This window comes from Haliotis rubra, unplaced genomic scaffold (genome assembly GCF_003918875.1).
Source record: "Haliotis rubra isolate DU_JTF1 unplaced genomic scaffold, ASM391887v1 Scf2, whole genome shotgun sequence".
In the NCBI taxonomy this organism is placed as follows: Eukaryota; Metazoa; Mollusca; class Gastropoda; order Lepetellida; family Haliotidae; genus Haliotis; species Haliotis rubra.
In genome coordinates, this window is record NW_025766002.1 from 9,077,704 (window position 1) to 9,097,022 (window position 19,319).

The 19,319-nt window shown below is 41.7% G+C and overlaps 1 protein-coding gene across 1 annotated transcript in view; it reads right to left on the reverse strand.

Annotated features, from left to right (window-relative positions):
- Positions 1-19,319, reverse strand: part of LOC124275487 (probable methyltransferase-like protein 24) — a 63,962-nt gene extending 44,643 nt beyond the window's left edge. The window contains exon 1 of the mRNA XM_046711070.1: positions 19,228-19,319. The gene's annotated coding sequence lies outside the window, so the exon portion shown is untranslated. The remainder of the gene's footprint in view (positions 1-19,227) is intronic.

A 19,319-nucleotide genomic window follows, 5' to 3' on the forward strand; every position in this document is an offset into this window, starting at 1 on the left:
ACCCCATTGGCCCGCCTGACATTAAGAGGACAAGACAATAGTCAATATCTGAATGAGATATCAATGATAAAATGTGACTTGGTATCTAAGGTGGCCAGCACTGTTATACTGGACCAGCACAAGTAGCCAACACACACAACAATTTCACTACCGGAATATTGTGAAACGTTAAACCCTATTTAACCTCACCAATGTGTTCTAGGTGTTTTCTATACTGTGAATAAAAAGTCAAGCGCCACCCGGTATGATTTGCCAATCTAGGTTGTCTTATACGAAATCTTTCAGAATAAAACACCTTTCATTATTTGGTTTAGTACTTTTATTTTAGAAACAAAACCATTATGGAAATTATCTTTTACTTTAAACAGGATGTGTGCGCTTTTGGAAAACATGCATTTTGTTTTCCTCAAAAAGGTTACCTTCTTTTGAAAAGTGAAAATCAGAAAAGACTGTTATATGGTCACATGATTGTCATTTTTGACAAGTGAAACCTAAGTTTAATAGTGTTGTATAAGCAAAATAGGAATAGTTATTTTGCTTTAAAAAGCAGTGCCATCATATCTTTAACAGTATTTCCTTTAATTGTAAATACAAATGATTATGATATCTCTAAATCAGTTACCAGATGAACCTTCTCTAAATATGGATTGGTCTTCCCAATTATTTTAGCCTAACATTTCCACAGCTTCACATCTTAGTTTTGGAATAGGCTGGCGCTTAACTATTTATTCACGGTATATGTATCAGCATGACATCTAAAATCATTACATTAAATACATTTAAATTATTCAACATATATCCGAGTACTTTTGACCTTTTGTAACATATCATTGTTTTAATTAAAAGTAGTATAAATATATCAAATCCTTAATTCTCTTGAATATACTTTCAAAGCATTTAACACTACTTGCGTATTTCCGTCATATGATGAAGACAATACACTAACAACGAATACAGACTTCACACTTACATGGTTCATCTGATGTGTTTGTCATGCGTAGGTAAGAAGATTGGACATCTTATTTAAAAAGGAAATATCAAAGGTTTAGTTACTCTGCATGTGATAAACAAGGAAGGTTTATTTTAAATTATCACTACCAACTGCCTGTATGGAGGAATGTTTCGTGAGTTAAGCTGACACATCACAGACGGTTGTTTTAGTTTCTACACGCGCTGAAAACTTCCCGGTCCGGGTACTGTAAGTGTTATGTCTGCCGCAACAACCATGATATCACAAGCAAACAGTATCACGCCACAGTCCGTCGTGTCGTTGCGAGGATTAAAGAATGAGATTAAAAATTGAGATGCCCCCGGGGACTCACAATGCTTCACAACACAAGATCTATTGTACTGTGTGTCACGCCCGATATACTCCCAAACATAACAGGGCGGTGGGTTAGCCTAGTAGTTAAAGCGTTCTCACGTCACGCCGAAGACCTGGGTTCGATTCCCACATGGGTAGAGTGTGTGAAGCCCATTTCTGGTGTCCCCCGCCGTAAAACCAAATTCACTCACTCATCCAAACACAACCGATGTTGACCACTTTCTGAAAGGCGTTCTGCATTCACAGCAGACAGTAGGTACGAACAAAGATTTCAAATATGTTGCTGAATATTGTCTGTAAAAACATAAACTATAGTGTTCGTGATGACTCATTCCACTCACTCACTCACTCACTGACTCACTACGCTCAACTCCGATCAACCTCACTCAACCCACCCCACCCCGATCTGACCACCCCACCAACCTACCCTACCTAGCACCAACCTACCCTACCTAGCTCATCCCGCCCCATCCCACCACCCTGGCCTTCAGAACCTCACTCACATCAACCCACCCAGCCCCACTCACATCAACCCACCCAGCCCCACTCACAACCCACCACCCAGCCCCACTCACACCAACCCACCCAGGACCACTCACAACCCACCACCCAGCCCCACTCACATCAACCCTCCCGCTCCCACTCACATCCATCCACCGAGCCCTACTCACATCAACCCAACCAGCCCCACTCACACCAACCCACCCAGCCCCACTCACACCAACCCACCCAGGACCACTCACAACCCACCACCCAGCCCCACTCACATCAACCCTCCAAGTCCCACTCACATCCATCCACCGAGCCCCACTCACATCAACCCACCCAGTCCCACTCACACCAACCCACCCAGCCCCACTCACAACCCACAACCCAGCCCCACTCACACCAACCCACTCAGCCCCACTCACACCAACCCACCCAGGACCACTCACAACCCACCACCCAGCCCCACTCACATCAACCCTCCAAGTCCCACTCACATCCATCCAACGAGCCCCACTCACATCAACCCACTCACACCAACCCACCCAGGACCACTCACAACCCATCACACAGCCCCACTCACATCAACCCACCCAGCCCCACTCACAACCCACCACCCAGCCCCACTTACGCCAACCCACCACTCTCCACTCACACCAACCCACCCAGCCCCACTCACACCAACCCTCCCAGCCCCACTCACATCCCACCACCCAGCCCAATTCACTCCAACCCACCTAGCCCCACTCACATCAACCCTCACATCCCCACTCACATCCCACCACCCAACCCTACTCACATCAACCCTCCCAGCCCCACTCACTTCATACCACACAGCCCCACTCACATCCATTCACCCAGCCCCACTCACACCATACCGGCTCCACCGGACATTCACACCACGCCTCACCACGCCACACCACGCCTCACCACGCCACACCAATAATACCGGGAGAAGCGCCTCGCGAAACTCACAGGCCCTATTACTAAAAGCGGCGTAAAACCATACTCACTCACTCACTCACAACACAACACCCTCAAACTCACACAAATGAACATTTTCCGTTTCCCTTTACATTGTCAGCAGTTGGGCAAATCTGTTAGTATGCCGAGTCACATCGCACTCACCACGTGCCAAATGTATTACCTTCACACAATCAACCGGGTCCTGGGTTGCTGTGGATTCTGTTTGTGCAAGGTCATAAATATTTTCGTCATGTATACGTGATACCAGTCACTGGTCTGATTAAGGGTTAGGGGCGTTGGAGTAGCCTAGTGGTTAAAGCGTTCGCCGGGTTCGATTCCCCACATGGGCACAATGTGTGAAGCCCATTTATGGTGTCCTTCGCCGTGATATTGCCAGAATATTGCTAAAATCGGCGTAAATCTAGAGTCCCTCACTCACTCTGATTACGGGAAATAACCACGGCACAATACCCTGACCTTATGTTAAACTGTCATAAGGAAGAGCCCAACTTGCTCTTTCCCGGTTCAGTTGCATATAAATCATTGTTGCCTTATTTTCATTGCTGGAGAACCAACTCGATGAAGTCACGAACAGGATGTAAATACTACAAACCTTTTATCTGTGCTGATACATATTAATCACATTTTACATTGAAATCTCCGTGTTAAGAAAGTAGTGATCTGTTGTGAAACTATCGTGATTTTCACACGAGGCATGATACATCCTCAAACTGCTGTAACTCTTAAAGTGTTGGGGGCGGTGGGGTAGCCGAGTGGTTAAAGCGTCCGCTCGTCACGCCGAAGGCCCGGGTTCGATTCCCCACATGGGTACAATGTGTGAAGCCCATTTCGGGTGTCCTCCGCCGTGATATTGCTGGAATATTGCTAAAAGCGGCATAAAAATTAACTCACGCACTCACTTAAAGTGTTGCACGAGCTATACCACCCGACAAACTTCAACCTCCACTGTGGATTTGACCGAACACTTACTAACGTTATCAAAACGGTACATAGCTGGCACAACTTGGCGCCCGTAAATAAATTACCGTCAAACTTCAGTGGATATTTTCTTTTGTCCGGTACTTTACACGCGACTTATTCCGGTGGTATACGAATACAATGGCAGACCTTCATTACCGCCGCGATGTACATGAAGCTGGAGATAACATAGATAAAGTAGGCTTACTTCTAATGAAACCTTTACTTACTTGTCATGTTTACAATCTAAATCCTTCATTAAAAGGCATTGAATAAACCCCACTCACTAACGCATGTGATAAAAGTACATTAGTAGATAGATAGGTAGAAGATATTTTATTCCAGTGTCACATGCTCTACAATAAAATCATTAATAAAAGTACATAAAATATATAAATATATACATAAAGTGAGCATCCGGCCATCAAGGCCTACGAGACACTAATTATTGTCATTAAAATACACATTATATGATGCATAAAATAAGAGGGAGTGAATGGGGTGATCTGTGGGGGCGAGAGAACGCGACTAGGGTTTAATATTGTGTCTACGTCTAACCATTTGAGTTATAAGTGAAGAAAGCGGCTTGTATGATTCACTTGAGGACATTAGATAGATAAGCTGGGTTACTGGTCTGAGCTGGATGATTATTTTCAGCCAAAGTTCATAACTAAGTCTGAACATAACGGGCAAACGACGAGAAAATTAACCTCGTCTTCTACACTGTGAGTATTACGGCAGTGACAATTTCTCTCTTCTAGAGCAACCCTGGAACGAGCAAACCTTCTTAACTCTACATGTAAGGGGAGGGTCCCACAATGCAATTTACAGATGACTGCGTTGATATCGATCCATGGTAGAACTTACATATGGCTCGGTACTGACATTATGCCATTTGGCTGGCCTATATCGTTCCATAATTGAGTAAGCCATTCTCGATCATCAAATATTAATAAACAAGACTTTGCTATCTGAAATTCGGATTGGGAAATAGTTGAAAGACTAGACACTGGAAGATTCCATGCAGAGACTAACTTAAGAACTTTGTTATTCCACGAAGTTTTAAATTTAAAAGAATTTACATGGATAAGTCTAGTTTGGTCAGCTACGTAGCTTACGCCAAAATCTTAGAATTTCAATCCATTGTTTAGTTAGCGAAGACGTCGATTTCCATCTCGCCCCGCACTGCTAAGTTTGGGGTTTTACTCCCTACCGATAAAGAGAAGCGTCAGGCCCGCTTAATTAAGTGAATACGTGTTATTATCTTATATCTATTATGTGACAGGGTGGTTAAAAATGGCCGTCCGTCATCCAACCAGCCAGGGTTCGATACCGTAAAATGTGTGAAGTCCATTGATGGGCTCTGCGCCATCTCGCACGCACGCACGCACACGCAAACTAACTTAAGAAAGGCAGCACACTACATTATCAGTCTGCTCCTCTGAGATCGCTCTGTAAACAATATCGGGTTAGAATTGATATTCAGTAACCCATGCTTGTCGTAAGAGGCGACTAACGGGATCGGGTGGTCAGGCTCGCTGACTTGGTTGACACTTGTTATCGGTTCCCAATTGCGCAGATCGATGCTCATGCTATTGATCACTGGATTGTCTGGTCCAGACTCGATTATTTACAGACCGCCGCCATATAGCTGGAATATTGCTGAGTGCGGCGTAAAACTAAACTCACTCATTCGCTGTAAACAATATATACTCATGCCAATAATGGTTGTCACCCCCTTAAAGGTTTTTAATTGGAGAGGGGGTGTGGGGTTGGGGTGTGAGGTGTGTGTGGGGTTGGGGTGCATGATTCTCTATTATCTCCCTAAGTACCGGTAGCCACCTATTCACAACCAAAACCTGACCTAACGAGTTTAGTACCAGTTAATCCGGTGTCCTCCCATTTGTGAGAACTCCCAGTTGTGAGACACATTAATTAATGGTTCAGTGCACATAGGTGGTGTTTCCACATCCCTACAATGAAAGTGGGATCAGCCCAGCCCAGTACCCACAGGAGGCATAGTTCATTGAATATTTTATTTATTCAGAAGAATATCTAATTTTGATAACACATTTTTATTGACTATTATGAAGTTTGAAAGTCATTTTGGTTTAAACATATTTTATTATTATTTATGAAAATGAATTGGGATTGGTGAAGTATTACTGCTTAAGTTAACACCGCTCCCATGCAACATAAATTATAAAATGAAATGGAGGATGTGACGTCATCGATATTGACTATTGCATAAATATAGTTTTAAGTACATATAAATATATACAGATTACATCAAATACAACTATTCTCCAAGTAGTCATAATTAGAGACTTACAGTTGTGTGTGTCTAACAATCTATTGTAGGAATATAAATCAATCACGAGAAGGTTGAGTTAATTTCAGAATTTCCCTGTGAAAATTTGAAGGTTGTGTCTTGATGATATAATCGTGGACGGATTCAACTATATTCTGGTTTACACAAGGAGTAAATTCTTTGTTTCCGTTCAAAAAATTATCCAGGTTATAATGGCTAGTTGATATCCACAAGAGCAACATGCACTGTCTATTAAATGTCTGTTATACTTATCGGCGTTTGGGTCGCTAGATCCGAGCCTGAGGCAGCAATAAAAAATTTGACAAAAACAAGAGCCATAATTAAGATCAATATAAATCTTGTTTTCGTTTTTTTGTAATTAGGTTTCAAAATTCTTTGAGACTGCATGACTCTTTGGAATTTGGTAGGGCATTCCATAAAATTATTGTGTCGGGTAGAAAGGGTTTGGCATAAGGGGCATTTCGACTGTAAATTTCAGAGTTATTTCAGAGTTATTTCTTAAACCTATAGCTTGTAGTTTCGGAGACGGAGTAAATCTGAGTAGGTAAATTAATGTCTCTTTGATCACGAAGTTACCTACACAAAGTGTTTAATTATTAAAATCATTTACCTGAGTATGTTCATCAATATATCTTATAAAGTTTCATTAAGTTACCTCCACAAGATTCAGTTACATATCAAATCAGTAATTAGCTAGGGTGAATCCATTCTATCAGACAGGGGAGTATGGTGTGTTTTCGTTGTTAATTACCTACTCCACTGTCTCATAACTGGGAGTTCTCACAAATGGGAGTAGACCGTTAATCCAGTTACAGGGGAGTGACGGCAGCTAGCAGAACAGCCTGTTGAGGGACTAGAGGTACTAATTAGTGGCTTGTAACAAAAGGGGGCAAGGGGCATGATGGCTAGAGGAATGATGCCATATGTACCTTAAAATTCGATGATAAGTAGTTTTTTGTAATATATATCAAACATATTAAAGTCTCATATAATCTATAAGAATGGACTGTGTTTTACTGCACTGAACAGTGACCTACATACGATATTTGTCTGTTTATTTGACCGTTCGCCTTGCACGTGGTTTACATGTATATTGTGAGAGGAATAAAGAGATTGTGACGTCTTTTAATCAGTACAAATCCGCATATCCCGTGGGCCTGACGGCTGTCACAGGATATTAATTAGCATCAGATTGTCAGCTGACCATTTACAAGGAGGCGATATGGGCCCTTTCACAGTTTAATTACTTCCCTTGCTCGCTATATCCTAACACTGATCACCAAGGTAAACAAACTGGCACTTAACGTGTAGATAAGTTTCAGGGCTTCCTATCTCATAGCAGACAATATGCAGATAATATCTTTGTAGGATGGTATGAGCTATATCAGTTATACACCGAATTTTAATGTGTTAAGGTTAACTCGAGGTAAAAGATTGGTCCTTGAGATTTCCTGATAAAGTCATCTTTTTCCGGTTTTGTCGAAAGTTTGATGACTCGAATAATTTAGGTAGCCCCCTTCAACTTAAAAACAACGGTGTTAGACAAAAATGAACAGAACTCTGATGGCAAGCTTATCAAATTCATTGTGTACCCCACATCCCCATTGCTCTTCAAATGAAAGCGACAAAACCCTTTCCATAATCATAAGGAAGTTAAACGTAAGGTCCATTGCACAATTCGGACTCAAAAGCACGCCTTTATGAATTACTATTCATAGGTTAGTAAACTGATACCCTGGTTTTCCCGAAAACGTGACCGAGTAACATGATACACACCAAATACACATATGACGCACCTTGAGCTGTTCAAACTTGGGAACGCCCTCCACATGCCTCCGCTATAACGTTTTGAAAGGACTGCTGGAGGGAACACACTATTTTACAAATGCAATGAAAACGGACCAACGTCCAAGCGACTCAACCATCAAATATTGCCATAAATTACACTCCTTAACGCACACTTTCGCGTGATACTCAGTGCGATCTGTGAAATATGCCCTTCCCGTTTGAAAAAGCGTATTAGTGGAGTCGAAAGTGCCCGAATCGTAGTCGATGACGTATATCGGAGTGACACTGAAATCAAGGTATTTCATCTAAGATTTATGAAATATTTAAGAGTTCAAGTATCGAATATATAGCCAGTGATCTGGTGTCATGAAGATGCTTAATAAATAGCGAGCATATATTTATCCCAAAACCTGACAAGACAACAGGGATGACAAAACTTTAATGGATGATCAACGTTTTTATTTTCACAATAGTGACGTTTCGGTATATAGATTCTTATATCGTTTCCAAGCATATCAAAAGAATCTATACGAAACGTTGCTATTGTGAAAATAAACAAGTTGATCATCCATACAGTTTTGTCATCTCTGTACCACCAACTTGCAGAATGCCACTCAAACAAAGACAACGAGGACCCGGACACTAGGTTTAGAGTAAGTTTAGTATTAGCCGCTTTAGATACTACCATCGCTTTTAGCAATATTCCAGCTACATCACGGTGGGTGATACCAGAAATGGGCTTCACACATTGAACCCATGTGGGGAATCGAACCCGGGTCTTCGGCGTGACGAGCGACACTTTAACCACTAGGCTACCCAACAACCCCCAAGGTTTAGATGTGAATGTCAAAACGGCTATCTGTGGCAACGACTTCTTGCTGAATGGACCAGTCCAGTGAGTTTATCACCATGGAATGTCCGAGACGTAATATCATCCAGGGTTAGTATTTGAAATATGTGAAACCCAGAACAGGCTGATAAGGCTTTCTGTTGCAACAGCAGACTCTAACCAAGCATATCTAAACGCCATATGTCGCCATGAATTGCTCAATAACACAATATCTATTAATTGCAACAAAACCAAATTGTGCACAGTCACATGAAATCGACAGACCAACTCTGATGATTTGTCTCATAGTTTTGGACATCCGAATGAAAAAGCTGTTTAACAAATGATCATTTTTCTTGTTGTCACTGTTCTCTATTCTTTACGAGGGGGGGGGGCCACTTTCTGGTAGAACAGCCAGGTGTGCGATTTACACTTGCTGTTCTACCAGCAAGTGGTCCCAGACCCCCCACCCCATCCCCTAGGGCTGGGACGATACACTATGTCACGATACGATACGTATCGCGATATTTTACCTGCGATACGATAAATATCACAATACATACACCTTGAAAGAATGGCACAGTATTACTGATTTAAAATGATTTATTTCAAGGTATTTGTGTATAACAATAACACTATTGTAATAAACAAACAAGTAGTGAAGCCTCGTTAATCCGGACGGTTGCGTTTCTCAGTAAATTCGTCCGGATTGCGAATAGTCCGGACTACTGAATCAAGACCCGAGTTGCTTCCCTAAGAATTACAAAAACGACACGAATCTGGATAAAACAAATAAGCATTTAATGTAAAGCTTAATTCATCACATCAATAATTTTACCGAGTGACATCCGCATGTTGATCCGACGTGTCTGATCACGTCCTTCCTCAGCACAGGTGAGGTAATGTCTAACAAGCGATCTATTGTAGTATGCCTTGAATGTCCGAATTATTCCTGCATCCATCGGTTGAATATGAGACGTGGTATTTGGTCACATTTCGCAAAGTTAGCGAAGCACATTTGTGACTTGCAGCATTGTCGTAAAGCAAAATCACTTTTAGTCCACGTGACCGGATCTGTCTGTCAAAGTACATTAACCAATCACAAAACAGCTCACTTGTCATCCACGCCTTTGTATTGTGGTGTCAATCAAAGTGTAAATGTACAGTATCTTCAGTCGGGTGCTTTTTATGTCTAATTAAAACAACAACCCAGTTGGCCAGTTAATTAAGTAAACATCGCCGGGCGGTGTTGTTACGGTTCGTGAACACGACTTACAGAGTCCGGACTGTGAAGCAAATTACTGTTTATTTTACTGTTTGGTGACAGCTACTTACCGTCCGGTTCCGGAAACCGAATTTCCGGATTATCGAGTCAAATTAAATAGGCATAGATTGGTAACAAGCTGAAATCGCCCGGGAGGCGAGACATCCGGATTATCGGAGTCCGGACTAACGGGGCTTCACTCTATCATACTTGCGTATTTTAATCTAAATAAGTACTTTAACATATTTAAGATACAACTGTTTTGAAAAAAGGTTGTATGTGGTTTTGTATCGATACACCAGTCCACGATACGATAGCTGTATCAAACTTAAATGCATCACGATGTATCGATGCATCGGTGAATCGTCCTATCCCTACCCACCCCACCCACTCATAAAAAAATAGGGAATCTTGAACCGCATTTTAGAATCTTTGAATGGCAAATGGACGTGATACGGATAAAGGCGAATATATATGGCCGTCAACGTCTTTAGATGATGTCTCATCAAAAACATTGCCTGTGTACTGGTTAAATGATTCAGAATAAGCTGACAATTCCTGACGTATGTTCATTTGAATATATTGAAAAGTTCACTGACATATGTTACATCAAGGAACAAATGACTGTACATCAGGATCTGAAAATATATTTAGATCCACGAACGGACTAAGAGTGTAAGAAAGTTTAATAACACAGAGCTTCATGTTTGTGCGGGTATGTTTCTAGAAGATATAACAGTCAGGATTAACAATCCATCAAGAATAGGGGGCGGTGGGGTAGTCTAGTGGTTGATGCGTTCACTCGTCACACCGAAGACCCGGGTTCGAGTCCCCACATGGGTGCCAGGTGAGAAGCCTATTTCTGGTGTCCCCCGCCGTGGTATTGCGGGAATATTGCTAAAACTTAAACTCTCGCACTCATCAAATATAGGCCAAGGGCACCAGCAGGTAAAGGTGGTCAATTTGGTAATCAGAAACGATTATTAAAAATGTAGTTATGTGATTATACAGATACCGTTGCTAATACACACGTAGTGATTTCAAACAATGTATTCAGAAAATCAAGTTGTCAACCGAAAATAACATAAAATATAGCCACAAGCAGCGATGTCGGACTCCATGGTCCTTACTGGCTGGTCCACCCAAGAACTCAATTAGCCAACTTTTGGTCGAAATCGGACGGTTGGTTTCAAAGTTACAGATGTTTGAAGAGTATTTGAGGGCAAGAAATCGTCGAAAACACACCCAGAACACGTTTCTGACACACGAGCGGATCTCTGAAATACAGTCGGGGTCTCGGGGTCATGTACCTTTATAAATAGTTAAAAGAACTGTAGCTCCCCTGTCCTTGGGTGTACAGTAGATACCGTTAACATCCCAGAATTGCCAGACACATATACTCAATGTTTTTTAAAAAGTTCGTTTCAGTTTTCACCTGGTAAGTTTGGTTTGGAAACGATCGTGCAGAGTAGTTCCTGGACACGAAAATTGTGGAAGCTCTGGAGCTGATGGTTCGAGCTCAGCACATTTTGGAAGACAAGTAATCAGAAAATCGTGAAAAACATGGCCAAAAACTTCAATCCAATATGGCTGCCAAACGGTGCCTTGTAGCTACATGGGTCCTACACTTGAAATTGTAGGGATTCTGATTCCGGATCTGTACCAGAAGATTTGGAGATCCAGGGGGTATGGAAATTGATCTTTTTTGATAAATTTTGAATTATCTGCCCTTTGTTATTGGGCCTAGAGCCTTGAGAATTTTAAGGGGAACATCTTCACCTTGGTGGGCATCTGGGTGATTTTTTAAAGCGATTCTCAGCACTGGTTTAGAAGCTATGTTTGGTACAAAATACGGCGGAATAATAAATAATAATAATCCGAACGATTACAATAGGTCTCCTTGCCTAAAACGGTTGATAGAGACACAGATCTGAAAAACAATTCCTGTCGATGAACAAATCTGTTGTTCCTATATTCGATAGTGTTAGTGTTAGGGTTACGGGTTAGGGTTAGGATGCATCTATATGGCAATATCCAAACTCTACTACACATGATACATTCCCATGAAAGTATCCAAACTCAACCACACATCACACATTCCTAATGCAGTACCAAAATTCAACCCCATATCACACATTCCTACATTCTCTTCCCACAGACGTTACTCCTGTCATATCTTCCTACGTAACCTCTGTTCTAATACGGCCCTTTCATGGTGTGAGCGTTCAAGACTGGTGATTGGAGGCAATCAGATTTAGTTGTGCAATCAGCGACGTTGTTTCAAAAGTGATCATTCGCAAGGCCTCGGTAATTTCCGTATGCTTCGAGAAAACTAAACCTCTTCCCCTGCGCGATGCGCAAACGTTTCTTCTAGACAGAACTCAGTCATGTTATGGCGGATCAGTGGCGTCTCCATCGCCCTCGTTGACAACGGACAAGCTAGCCATTAAACGTCTTTTGTGTAACATCAACACAAGTCCCCGGCAGATGGGGGATATTTGTGGCCCCACATTTGCTTGTGTTAGTCAAGTCGAATCTAAGTCGATGTGACACGTGTTCGAGAAAACTAAACCTCTTCCCCTGCGCGATGCGCAAACGTTTCTTCTAGACAGAACTCAGTCATGTTATGGCGGATCAGTGGCGTCTCCATCGCCCTCGTTGACAACGGACAAGCTAGCCATTAAACGTCTTTTGTGTAACATCAACACAAGTCCCCGGCAGATGGGGGATATTTGTGGCCCCACATTTGCTTGTGTTAGTCAAGTCGAATCTAAGTCGATGTGACACGTGTTCTGATTGGATAGAAAGAAGGGAGATAATTCGTTTTGCGATCTTTTGCCGCTAGGGGATTTTACGAGAACCGGGAAATATGGCCGTATTAGAACAGAGGTTCGTAGGAAGATATGACAAGTAACCTCTGTGGGAAGAGAATGACTTTCCTATGGCAGTATCCAAACTGAACCCAACATCCCACATTCCTAATGCAGTATCCAAACTCAACCCCACATCACTCATTCCCAATGCGGGCGGTGGGGTAGCCTAGTGGTTAAAGCGTTGGCTCGTCACGCCGAAGACTCGGGTTCGAATCCCCACATGGGTGCAATGGGGAAGCCCATTTCTGGTGTTCCCAGCCGTGATGTTGCTGGAATATTGCTAAAAGCGGCGTAAAACCAAACTCAGTAAGTCAGTCATTCCCAATGCAGTATCCAAACTCAACCTCAAATCACACATTCCTATTAAAGCATCGAAACTCAACCTCACATTACTAATGCAGTATCCAAACTCAACCCCATATCCCACATTCCTATGGCAGTATCCAAACTCAACCCCACATCATTCATTCCTATGGTAGTATCCAAACTCAACCCCACATCAAACATTCCTAATGCAGTATTCAAACTCAACCTCACATCACACATTCCTAATGAAGTATCCAAACTCAACCACACATTCCTAATGCAGTTTCCAAGAGTCCACCACACATCACACATCCCTAATGCAATATCCAGACTCAACCCCACATCACTCATTCCTATGGTAGTATCCAAACTCAACCCCACATCATTCATTCCTAATGCAGTGTCCAAACTCAACCACACATTCCTAATGCAGTATCCAAGAGTCCACCTAACATCACACATCCCTAATGCAGTATCCAAGAGTCCACCTAACATCACACATTCCTAATTCAATGTCCAAACTCAACCCCACATCATTCATTCCTAATGCAGTATCCAAACTCAACCACACATTCCTAATGCAGTAACCAAGAGTCCACTCAACATCACACATTCCTAATGCAATATCCAAACTCAACCACACATCACACATTCCTAATGCAGTATCCAAACTCCACATCACATCACACATTTCTATGGTAGTATCCAAGCTCAACTACACACGATACATTCCTATGGTAGTGTTAAACTCAGCCATTTCTGAATTGCGAAACGCTCAAAGGTGGGAATGAAATTTTTACATGTAATGTGTAACAAAAGACTTTTTAATACGCATGAGTAAAGGTGTATTATATGCAGTGAAATGGATTTCGGTCTAGCTTTCACTTGTGACTCTTGCACTGTGTGCCGTTGGTAAGGCTTGCCGTCCCGATCTGATGTCTTTGTATACCCCTTAACTTTATCTGTAGTCCGCCTCTGTTCCTTTGACCTGTTGGATACGTGTCTACCTCCTTTGGAACGTGAACGGAATTTCATTGGACACTTTACCTGAATTCTGAACACGTGTCTCTTACACATCATTTAAAAGCATTGACCCTTGAAGATCCGGGTTAGAATTGATCTTCAGTAACCCATGCTTGTCGTAAGAGGCGACTAACGGGATCGGGTGGTCATGCTCGCTGACTTGGATGACACATGTCATCGGTTCCCAGTTGCATAGATCGATGCTCATGCTGTCGATCACTTGATTGTCTGATCCAGACTCGAATATTTACAGACCGTCGCCATATAGCTGGAATATTGCTGAGTGCGGCGTAAAACTAAACTCACTCACTCACTCTCATATTGTCTTGATTTTACATATTGGGGTTGTACAGGGACTTCGTCGTGACGAGCAGACGCTTTAACCACAAGGCTACCCACCGCCCCTCTAATTGTGAACAGACATCCATAGGTTTTCTGAATTTTCCTAAGTGCATTACGTCCGCACAACTGGGTCACGCGTATGCTCGGTCATGTGACCGAGTGCAAATAGTTCCAGCAGCACGCGATGTTATTTCACCCTGTAGATTTATTAAACAACGATATCTTCAACGGGTGAGTAATAAGTAGAATATACCACATATGACGCGTTTCTCGGCCCTCTTTCCCGCACACAGTGTCGACTGTATTATTAAGGGTGAAGATACATACATGCTTACCACCACGGCAAATATATTACAGCTGTATACATATAATACATTTTTTACAGCAGTGTTGCTCGAACAGAATAGACTTTGAAATTTGAATGGTTTGTCTCGGGTATTTGGCTGTGCACCAAGGGAGATAGAGGGCTATTCTCTTGGGATGATTGTGTGATGACACGTGCGACGACAAAGGAGCTGCGCAACCTTTCAATCCCTCGAAACAAGCAAAAATGCAGTATTTGCCAACAAGACGTAACTGAAACTGGTAGCAAGAGCGAATGCAGCTTAAGAGGACGGGTTAATTAGCTCAGAATAATAATAGCATATTTGTACCGCGCATATATCCATGCATGCTCAAAGCGCACAGTCACAATCAGATTGTTATTACCCGGATAACCCAAGCTGCCTGTTAAGCGCTAGAAGGTTAATAATCACATGACTTATCCCACCGGGTACCTATTTCCTGCTGGGTGGACAGAGGCATTTTTGAACAAACCGAAACATGATCCTCATTAATGTATTCAGACAATGACCTACTTTTCAGCCGATCCGAATTTTCTCGTGTGAAAGTGAAAATAGACATCACAAACAACTATGGTTACACTGAATTCCAATTCATGGTATTTTCAAATGAATTTTAATTTTAAACTTTAATAACATCGTATTTCTATATTTTATGGCGAGGTGTGGCGACAGCATGATCTTAACTAAGACGTCACAGACTGCCCCAGTTTGATGAGGTGGTAAAATGATTCATAATGCATCTGGCTCACTGGTTACACCTGCTATGTGGTTTTTGCGCTTATTCAGTGTAGTTCTGTAACGCACAATGTCATTGACATCATATCAAGTCCGTACCAGACCGCCAAACTTTTCTAGCGGCAGAGCCTCGTCATGATATGTCCACGATTTCCAGGTTTCTGTTTGTCAGTGCTCGCTGTACGACAGAGCATGCTGCACGACATGTTTGCAAGGGTTATAAGGGGCGTAGTGTTGCAATATACAAGTGGTTAGATGTATCAAACAATAACTGATTAATAGTTATGTATCCAGTTAAATGAATTGGTCTCAAAATTCTGAACTGGTTATTCTACTAAGTTGCGCAATAGGACGGAACCCAGTCAACAGGAAACGAGACAGTTGTGTACTCAATGTTTGGACTTGAAACTCACTTGCCTAAGGTGAGTCAACATGTGTCACATGTGCTTCGTTGTGGGGCAGGACTGAAGTCCTCGAAACTCTCAGGAGACAAGTTGCCAAACACGGTCGCCCATCCAAAGACTCTCCACGCTCAACGTCAACTGATTATGACCTGAGCTCCATGCACAGGACCACGCATAATACTGCTCTCTTTGCCAGACTCTTAAGGTGGCAAGGTTAATGAGGTCACGTGAACGTTAACGTTGATTTCAAACCCATTAGAATGTGTGAACATGAAATAACATGAATCAAGTATTTCACGTGATGGAAACATGTGATCATCCTGTTTCCGCACCGGTGACATCAAAGTTTAAAATCCGTTCATATGCATACCCTTGATATCCGGCATGATACAGTCATTTCTTTGAAAATGTACATGTTTCCCCATCTGAGGAAATGTTTCCAACCCTAGTAAACAAATGTATTGAAATACTCTAAGGTCACGCATTTGCTAAGGTATCGGTTTTGTAATTCATGTTTGGAAGCACATCCCGGTCATAGCATACATGAAAGTGGTCCTTGTGCATACAATATGCGCTGAGCGTAGATTACGACCACCTTGCGTATTAGGAATGAACTGTAGAACTCATGAACTCATTTCCCTGTGTAACATATAGCTGTTAACAACGTTAACATGAGTTTATTCAGTGACATTAATTGAACGTGGATAATTAGTGAGTTGATACCAGTCTGACAATCTATCAGTTTGGGATATCTCCTAGGCCATGAGTTTAGTTCATGAGACGATTCCTTCTCTTATAACAACATAACTCTTTACATACATCGTTTTATGTTCGCGCCGTTTTAAATAGGCAACACAGAAGCACTTTGGCAAAATTACGTTGCAGTTCTCTCCGTTTGGAGTTAGAAGTAGGTAGATATTCGAGTCCTAAGACCCCGCTTCATCTGCGTGTATGTAAGCTTTGTCAGAGCCATCGCGTTAAAGATGAGAAACACTTTTTGACTGAGTGTGAAGTTTATTCCGATTTACGCTACGAATTGCTCCAGTTGGCTTGCTCAACTGATACCAACATCTACAGTAAATTATCCAAAGAACAATTCATAAGCTTGATGCAAACTGAAAACCTTACTAAAACCTCAGCCACAGTTGTAACTGCTTTCTATAAGAGGGGGAAACTCCAATCTGCAATGTTATATACAGTGCACTCTGTCTAATTCGGACCAGCTTGGGACCGACTAAAAAGTCCGAATTATACAGTAGTCCGAAGTACACAGACTTTAATGGAGTTATCTCCCTATTATCAGCAGAATTAAAATTATAAACTATTTTCGCAATGTTATTGAAAACAACGATTCTCGGACACCTGCTTCGGCAGTGGGTCCACAATAACATTGTCAAAGAGCAAAGTAACTCAATTACTACATGTATGTTCTGGCTCTGTGACCCTGGTACTGTGGCGGCTTACCTTAGGTCCCGCCCGCGGCCCTCTTCTCCTCTCCCCCACACACACACCGCAGTGACCATGGCCATGTGCGCGTGTCGGGGGCGTTCGGGCGGGGTGGGGGTGGGGTGGGCTGCCATGATGCCGGCGTCATAGAGTTATACATACACTATACTTCAGTGCTGCATATGCATACATGTGTGTTTACTGTTATGTACGATTTTATCAGTAATAATGTCTCGTAGGCCGTATGGCCCGATGGTATACTTCTTTGTAACTGTTTTATCTGTGTGACACTGTTTTAGCAATATATACCATGTGACACTTAAATAAAATATTATCTTATCTTATCTTATTATAACTAATCTTAATCCTCTACAGGCTGCCTGCACAATGAGGATAAACCGTTTCAAAGGTATAGCATTGTATAAAATATATGCCAGGTGTTAGGAAATATCTGTAAACATACTTAATCCGGCCATAGCCTGTATTTCCTACAGTGTTTGTGTTTATTTCAAGGGTGTACCAACAATCCGGCTTCTGGTCCTCTGTTAGTAAATCTGCATACATAAACACTACCTTGTGACAAATCCGCTGTGCAAGATAAAAGTGATAAACCAATCAACGTGTTATCGGTTAATCCTTTGATCGATGTTTGTTTTGTTTTTTTAACTCTTATGATCCTTATTGCTGCACTTCCATGCGCATATTACATAACATGTTATACATTTACCACATCTAACCTTAATTTATGATGTTGAGTATTTACACCAGACACGAGAAATGCTAAATGGGAACCTTTGTCGGGTAATCTAAGTGGTGTCGCCACTATTTATACCTGTTATAAATTCATTAACTAACCATCGAGTGAATGATGACAATTGAACAGGTGTATGTTTATACCAGCAAACACGGGTTACAGCAAGGAAATTGTAATTACAGTACTGCATGCAAAGGTTGACATCAACACGAACAGCATGGCGTCAATGACAGAACACAGAATATAAATCAGATAAATAAGTAACAAAGTTCCTTAAACCGTAGCCGTGTTCCAAGGCTGTACTGACTGACTGAGTTTGGTTTAACGCCGCTTTTAGCAATATTCCAGCAACATCACGGCGGGGGACACCAGAAATGGGCTTCACACATTGTACCCATGTGGGGATTCGAACCCAGGTCTTCGGCGTGACGAGCCAACGCTTTAACCATTAGGCTACCCCACCGCCCCCTGTACTGAATGCTAAGCCCATGGATGTACAGTAATCCTATCCTTTAAAGAGGTAAGTTTAGATAGGCGGATACCAGTATGTTAATTATATTTTTGAACCATTATCATTTAACATATTGTTACCGTGCTAATATGAAAGAAATATATTTTTTTGATTAATTTAGCTTTATTGTAAATAGCTAATTTGTGATAGTATAGATAAAATAAAAATTCTTTAGGGTACTAACATATACTCACTCTATATGTTTATAAGTAAAAGAATTTAATATTATATCTATACGATCACAAATTAAGATTTACAATAAAGCTAAATTAATCAATTATATATTATACATATTTGCTTAATTTTAGCACGGTAACACTATTGATTATTACCTTAGTTACTCGTGCAAGTCTACTTAAACCGATAAACATCGTGCAATCTAGACCTGATATAACTATCAGAAGCTTTTGTCACCTGTCGAGATCAGCCCAGCAGCAAATGAACGCAATATTGTCGGCTAATTAAAATCTTTCTGCCTAAGGCTTTTCACCACACTAAAGGCACACAGGAATATGTACATACCAGTCGTGTTCAATCTGTGCCTTTTAGTATAGTTCCAGTTCTTTGATACTCCAGACACTTCCCGTGTCATGAAACACGGCCTGACAAGATGA